Here is a 7,811-nt window from a genome sequence, read left to right as displayed (position 1 = left end):
ATAGATGAAAAGTTTTCTCCCCAGTGCTCTTCAAAGGGCAAATTGTTTTGCCCTGCCGAGCCTGAAGGAAGTAAGAAAAGACATAAATAAAAGAAGTTTGAAAAAAAACCAACAACCAAACCTTTCCAAAAGTAATTTTTTTTTCTAAATTGTTGATCTTTAACTCAAGAAAAATTCAAAATCCAATCATACGTTTTAGGGGCCCTTGTGACTCCTTAGAGCCTGGTTTCCTTCTCTATCCTGTTACAATAAATAGTATATGGATTCCATTACTTCCAGGTCATTATGGGTTTGAATTTAAATCATGGGTTCTTTTCATGGTATTTCCTATCTTAGCCTATTCACCCCCAACCCAATTTGACAAATGGAAAGTTTTGAAATTAATTTAAGCCTAGGTATTTAATTATTTACCATGCTAACAGTTACAGATGAGTAGCAGCATTGGAACAATAAACCATTTAATTGGGATAAAAATAGTCAAAAAATCAAAAAAAATATGATCATATCCAACCTTCCACTTTCCACCAAAGTGGTCTGGGAAATTGGCTTCTTGAAAAGACTCATGACCTGGTTAGAAAAACAGTCTATGTCAGGTCCCTCTGCAGTCAGTCAGGGATAGGAAACTTCAGTGCAGATGGCCTTGGGCTTGATGTTTCAAAAGTGTTCCTGGCAGTAGCTCCTGCTGTCTGTTGATCACAGCTCTCCTGGCTGTCCATGGTCTGTAAGGTAGGTCCAGGCTTGGCTTAACTCAGATAATATTCCTTGCTTCCAGCTATAATCATCTCTGCCCTGCTAGCTCAGCTGGTCTCACCCTCCTCTGGGTCACAAACTACTGAAGATACTTTCATTATTAAGCCTCCATCTTCCTGGTGGTGCTGCTGGTTAGCAATTGGGCTTCTTTGTCAGTTTCACCTAGAGGATGAACAAAAGTGTGTCCTCAGTCCTCCTCAGTCACTGGTGGGACACACACACACACACACACACACACACACACACACACATGGAAACATACAAACTTTTTCACATGTGCCATTCCTATACAGTGAACTTCACTCTCTTATCTCTCTCTTTAAATCTCCTCTCCAGACCTCTCAAATGGGAAGGGAAAGGAAGGAGAATTGCATATAGCAGCATGCTCTGAGAGCTGTTATATACACTAAGGGTAGCAGTGGGTAGAGCAACAGGCCTGGAGTCAGGAAGACCTCAGTTTAAATCTGGCCTCAGATATACTTCCTAGCTGTATGACCCTGGGCAAATCACTTAACCTTGTTTGCCTCAGTTTTCTCATCCATAAAATGAGATGGAGAACGAAATGGCAAACCACTCCAGCAAGAAAACCACAAATGGAGTCACTGAGATTCAGACATGTCTGAACAACATCAAAAGAAACCATGACAGCTGAGCTGCAGGGTGGGTGAGCTGGGCCTGTGGTTTGCAACAGCCTTTGACTCATTCTGAGGCTTCTTGCAGGGAACAGAGTAAAACACAGCCTAGCTCATTGAATTGCTTCTGATAGGGCTGGTTGGCCACAGAGAAAGGTAGTAATTCACATTTGTACAGCTTTTGAAGGTTTACAAAGCACTTCCTCCATCCTCTTCAATCCTGCGAGGTCGGTAGAACAAACACTATTACCCTTTTTCATATGAGGAATTTGAGGCACAGGAAGAGTTAAGTATCTTGCTGAGTATCACACAGTAAGTTTCAAATCTAGGTCTTCTCCAATTTCTATCTAGTTCTCAAAGTTCTTTTTGTTATACCAAAGAAAGAGGCAGGTAAAATCATTTCATAATGGTGTTTCTAGATGGCGTTTCATGTGTACTTGGATTGTACAACTTTTAGTTGTGTATGTCTTGGAGAAATCTTTTGTGGTAGGTTATGCTATGAGCTGTGAGTTGCTAGCTTTCTGAGGTCTTAAGCATAGAAAACTCTAAAAGGTTAGGTGGTGTTGACTGTCACAAGGTCAGTGACAGCTACATCCTTGATAACACTCCCTGAGCCTTTGCCTGTGTTCTTGAGTATCTGTGTTTTAGTTGATGAGGCCCTTTCAGTTAGAGGTCATGGCTTTCTGGAATATCCTTCATGAGTCCATAATCCCAACTCCCTTAAAAAAAAAGGTGGTGGGCAGGTTCTACTGAACTTAGACACTTCTCTAATTCCCTTCCTCTGCAAAAGGCCAGATCAGAGCCCTAGTTAGTAGACTTTGTCTTGGGAAATTATAGACTATGAAATTTCCCACCCCTTACCTTGACCACAAAGAAAATGTTATCTCTAGCCACTTAGATATTTATGCATTAACATTTTGGTGGTATTGCCTTTTTTCTCTTCCCCTCCTTGCCTTCCCCAACCCTCACTGATTTTCTACCCTAGGTGAGGGACAAGAGCACCATTCTCCCACAATGAATTACAGCAGTACAGGCTATCAATATTCATGAGATGCTACATACACTTCTGTACTGTGTAGGGTATCATATATCTTCTGATAGCATCTATAGAGGGGTATTAGCCTTGTTAAGCCTCCCTAAGCACAAATCAGTTGAATCAATTAACAAGAATTCATTAAGCACCTGTTTTGTGTCACTATACTAGACACTAAGGATTCAAAAGTAAAATAGTCCTTCCCCTCAAGGAGCATACATTCTATTAGGGAAAAAATGTATATACATACAAAATAAAAAATTAAACAGTCTCTGTTCTTGCCCCTCACAAGTTGGATGCAATAGGCCTTTTTAATTTTGTTTTCATTTTAAAAAGCAGATCTCTTTATGAAAGGATACACTAACTAGGTCCTCACGTTCCGAGTTCAATACTCTTCTACTGCCCTGTTAGGAGAAGTAGGGGAAAAGAAACTGTTTTCAATATTGAAGTTATAGAAAGAATGATCCCTTCAGTCTAACTCCTTACATGAATATAGGCTTCATGGTTTATAAAGTACTTTTATGTACAAGGTATCCCAAAAGTCATGGTGCAGTTTTACGCTTTAACAACTTGTATGTCTTTTTGTTTGTTTTTCACAGCAATCCTGTGAGGTAAAGTGACAGGGCCTATGAAATTATGAAATGATATAATGCAGTATAGCAGGCCTGTACAACGTACAGCCCACAGGCCGCATGTTAAAGAAAGTAAAGGTATAACATGTGCTTTGTCCATGCCCTGCTTAATCCACCTTCCACTAGTCACTATTGTGCCCATCACGTAATGGGTGGGTTGCAACTGTGCACTCCTATTTTTATTTTTAGGCAATTGGGGTTAAGTGACTTGCCCAGGGTCCCACAGCTAGTAAGTGTCAAGTGTTTGGTCTGAGGCTGTATTTGAACTCAGGTTCTCCTGACTTCAGGACCAGTGCTCTATCCACTGTGCAACCTAGCTGTCCCAACAACTGTGCACACTTTCCTCTTTGTCATGAGACCCATGGCAACCAACCATCGTCAGTCTGTTTCTAGTCTGAGAGGAGTGAGATACGTATCTTTTCACTAGTGTTTTTGGTCATTGTTGATGTCCACTATGCAACGAGTAGCAACAATGTAAGGGCTTCTTCCCCTCCCTTGCTGTCCAGCTGCCCTCCAAGTTACATGAGTGTCTGGAGCTCTCTCTAAGGTCAGACACTCAGTTCAGTGTTTCTTTGTATGAGAGCAGCTGCTGTGGAGATTTTTTGGTTTTAACATTAAATCTTTTGTAAAATGGGTGATAAAAAGAAACGAAAGATTGAATCAGAATATACAGTGTTTAATCCAGAGTGGACAAATAGATATTTGTTTACTTACATGAAAGACAAAATATTGTGCCTTGTTTGCCGAGAAGTAATAGCCATTCTGAAGGAATTCAATCTTCATTGCCATTTCGAATCAAAACATCCTGACTTAAGCAAATTGGACACCAATGAAAACCAAATTAAAGTGTCCAAACTGTTGAAAAATCTCAGTGGGGAACAATGGTTTTTCAAGAAAGCATGCTCAGAAGATAAGGCAGCTACTAAGGTTAGTTTTCAGATTTCCAAAGAAATCAATTTCAAACATGATTCCGGAATATGATAAACTGATTGCTGACAAGAAGTGTAATATGTCCCATTAACTAAATATAAACAGTAGAAAAAAAAAGCTTGAAAAATGTATTAAAACTTGTACCACTTAGCAAAGTATTTTTAAGAATAATGTGACTTCATGATAAATAAAAATCTTAAGCAATAAGTGTAATTAATTGATATTACTTGAAATTTCCCTTTTTAAAAATATAGTTCATTTTCAAAGTAGTTTAATCATTAATTATACCTTTACTTGGGAAGTGAGCTGCTAGAAACCTATCTGCAGTCAGAAGAAAGTTAGCCTATTTTAATTTTAGCCCTTACCTACTGCCAAGTTGTGTAGGTATGTAGTATAGTGATGTATCCCCTGTAGGGATATAGTAGGAAATAGTAGCTCTTATCTTAACTCTCACATCAATACATTGTGTCTTATAGAGCAAGGTTACATCTCCCCCTAAAGTTTCTAGGGCTATTCCTGAGGCACTGCAGGATTCTCCTCTAATGCTATTGTCTAAATCTCTGATTGAAGTGAATTTTTCTCAACATCATCGTCTGATGCCAATTAATATCTTGTCTGCATCATTCACTTTTGACAGGCTCTACAGTATCATTTAATCAGTTAATATCAGTTAGCTTTTATTAAAGGAATTTTTGTGGAGAAGATATAGAAAAAACAGAAGTACAAAATATTCCTTCCCCACCACTTGGGGCACACGCTCCCTTGTATCACTGCAGTCCTCAGAAAGAGTGAGTTCAAACTTAATGTTAATGACTGCTAGTAACATTTAACCCTACCAAATTTGCTTCCAGTACATAGCCAAAGGATAAAATTACTCCCTTGATTATAGCACCCAACATTTTGTCCTGGGGCCAGTCCACTGACTGGGCTAAGTCCTGGTTGCTACTTTGACCTGTGCTGACTTAGCACAGTACATGCCCCATAACAGTGGCTCAATAAATGTTTATTGATTGATTATAACAAACTGGGCTCAGCTATTTGCAAACCCTGGCATGGATACGAGCTCCCAGACCTTTGATGGCTCACTCTCCTGACCTCTAGAAACTCACAAGATTAGCAGCCTCATCCATTCCATCCCCAATATTTCTTCACTTATGGCAGAAAATAGTCACACCGTGGAGAGAAGCAGATGTACTAAGTGCTCATAGTTTCGTGTTGTCCTAGGCGATGAGACAGACAGTTGATAGGAGGAAGCCACAGCTGGCCCTTCTACTACCTCTCTCAGCAACAACAGAGCTTGCACTCTGAGCTTCATGGATGAGAGCAGATTGGTGGCCTTTACTGTATGTGGGGGCCCACAGCTTGTTTTCCTTGCCTATACCAGGGATGAAAAACCTTGAGTCGTTCTTTGATACACAGAGAAGAGAAGGGAAAGTCAAGTATGCAGTGCAGATGTAGGGGAAGGAAGGAAGACATGTCATCAACAAAGATGACAATCCTATCCTGATGGTATGAATTTGGATAGAAAACATGACCAAGTGTCCAAGCTAGACCATTGTTATGGAGCCGGCATATTGAATGTGCATAGTGCCATCTCAGTAAACAGCTTGATCTCCAGGGCACTGAAGAGGTACAGACAGAATCATTTCCAGGTTTTTAACATGATGAGCTTTGTGTGACCAACAGAAAGGGTACATGGAGATTCTAGCTGCCATTGTGTAGCCCACCCTGACATCAACAAAGTGAATAAAAATAGCCTGCTGAATTTATGTTTGAAAAATTCAGGGTATGGTATTATTACTGAAGCTTGTGTAATAAATAGAAACCTGGGGTTCCCTGGATATACTCCAAACTCACACCACAGGTCAGAATTCAAATGCTTTTGACCAAAGGCCTTTGTAAAGATTCTTGAATAAGTTTTAGTTAGTTCTGTAGGCTGATAAGCTTCCTACTTTCTGCATTTGTCAGGCTACGTTTGCTGGTGGTGGATGAAGTAGATATGGGTAGTTGAGTCTACAGGATGCCCAAGAATAGAGCTAAATTGCAGGCTCCAGTCTCAGTTGGATAGTTCTCATCCATCAACATAGGCAGGCATCCAGATTGCTTGGAGCAAGCGAGTGACTGTGTGGTTGGCCCCATCAACGCTTCCTGAACATTAAAGTTCTCATTGGAAGCACCTAGAATGTTTTTTGAGTGTGGCAACAGTTAGGGTATCTCATATCTCTCCTTTGCCAGCTCTGTAGTTAATAACAATCCTGACCCTCTGAGCAGGCAACCATCTGCTTGGTGAGATTTTGAGTAACACTGAGGCTTTTTTTTTTTTTTTTGCTCCCTGAATCTTCCTTATGTGTTCTCTCTGAAGTCTTAATTTCCACAATTAGAGATTCATTCCTTTGACTTCCATCTTCTTGTCCCAAGTTAAAATAAAAATTCATTTGGTAGTTTTATACCATTCTCTCATATACTTATCACAACTTACTTTGTTCTATAACTATTTATATTTGTATTATATGACCATACAAGACTTCAAGTTCCCATGACAACAAAGACTATGTCCTATCTTTATATTTCCTCCCAAATCCAGAACAAGTATTATGTATTTCATAGGCAGTGAAATTCCCTTTCTTGAAGGGAACTGAATTTAAAGTACATCTTAACATGAATGTTAATTAGATAATTCCCTAAGACTAAACTTTGGTAGTGGAAAAGACATCAGCATACTGGGTGCTAGGAGTAGAGAAGCCCACTGAAGAAGCAGAAATAACCAGAAGAGAAACTTTGTCTACTTCATCTCCTTGTGTTTAGCCTATCCCTGGCCAAGATTCATTCATTTTCGAGTTGTGCACTTAGGAAGCACAGAGCACTTAGGGAAGAAACAAAGTTTACATAACAAACAATTGCTGTTCTCGTAAAGCTTACAATCTAGTGGGGCATAAGACACAGACCCAGATAGCAACAGCACATAGTATTACATGGTCAGGGCATTCAAAAGGAGCAAAACAAAATGTTAAAGGAGATCAGAGTGAAATGATCATTAGGATCAGGGAGGCTTTTTGGAGAAAGTGGCAGAGATTCAAAATTCACAGTGGATTACTGATGGGAAATGGTGACATTCAGGTTATCAACCTGAGAAAATTAAACTTAAAAAGGTCGTAATGTCATCCAATGTCATCCATTAAGTCCCATGATTTCTCCTAACTAGGAGGGAAGGAGGACAGGTCTGGGACTTCTTCCTGTTGGAATCAGGAAGAAATGCTAAAACACTGAAAAGTTGATAGCTATTAGGGTTATCATTACTTGGATTTGGGTCCTACCTCACACTTACAAGCTGTGTGGCCCTGGACCAGTATTCATCTGGAAAATGAGCTGGTTGTACTAAATCTCCTCAAAGTGCTTTTCCAGCTCTATATCTATGATCCTCTGACTTATTCATTCATCTCTTATTCTCTGTTTTGTTTTACAGTTATTTGTGTGAATGCCTTATCTCCCCATACTTCTCTTAGTTCCTTATTTCCTTACAGGGTTAGCTGGGTAGCTCAGTGGATAGAGCACTAGACTCAAATCAGGAGGTTCTGAGTTCTCAAATCAGCCTCAAAAATTTATTAGCTGTGTGACCCTGGGCAAGTCACTTAGCTTCTGTTTGCCTTGATTTCCTCATCTATAAAATGAGGGCAATAATAGCAACCACCTCCTAGGATTTCCATGGGGATCAAAGAAGACAATAATTTTAAGTGCCTAACACATAATAAACATTGATATAAATGTTAACTCTTCTTCCTCCTCCTCCTCTTCTTCTTCTTCTTCTTCTTCTTCTTCTTCTTCTTCTTCTTCTTC

General features: G+C 39.7%; 1 long non-coding RNA gene across 1 annotated transcript in view; it reads left to right on the top strand.

Moving 5' to 3' along the window:
* Positions 1 to 639: 639 nt before the first annotated feature.
* LOC114048828 overlaps positions 640 to 7,811 on the top strand; it is a 26,094-nt gene continuing 18,922 nt past the window's right edge. Inside the window, exon 1 of the long non-coding RNA XR_003569807.1 lies at positions 640 to 726. This is a non-coding gene — a long non-coding RNA (uncharacterized LOC114048828). The remainder of the gene's footprint in view (positions 727 to 7,811) is intronic.

This window comes from Vombatus ursinus, unplaced genomic scaffold (genome assembly GCF_900497805.2).
Source record: "Vombatus ursinus unplaced genomic scaffold, bare-nosed wombat genome assembly UNPS02014794.1, whole genome shotgun sequence".
Classification (NCBI taxonomy): Eukaryota; Metazoa; Chordata; class Mammalia; order Diprotodontia; family Vombatidae; genus Vombatus; species Vombatus ursinus.
Note: the sequence above shows the minus strand (reverse complement) of the source record. Positions and strands in the feature narration are given on the sequence as shown.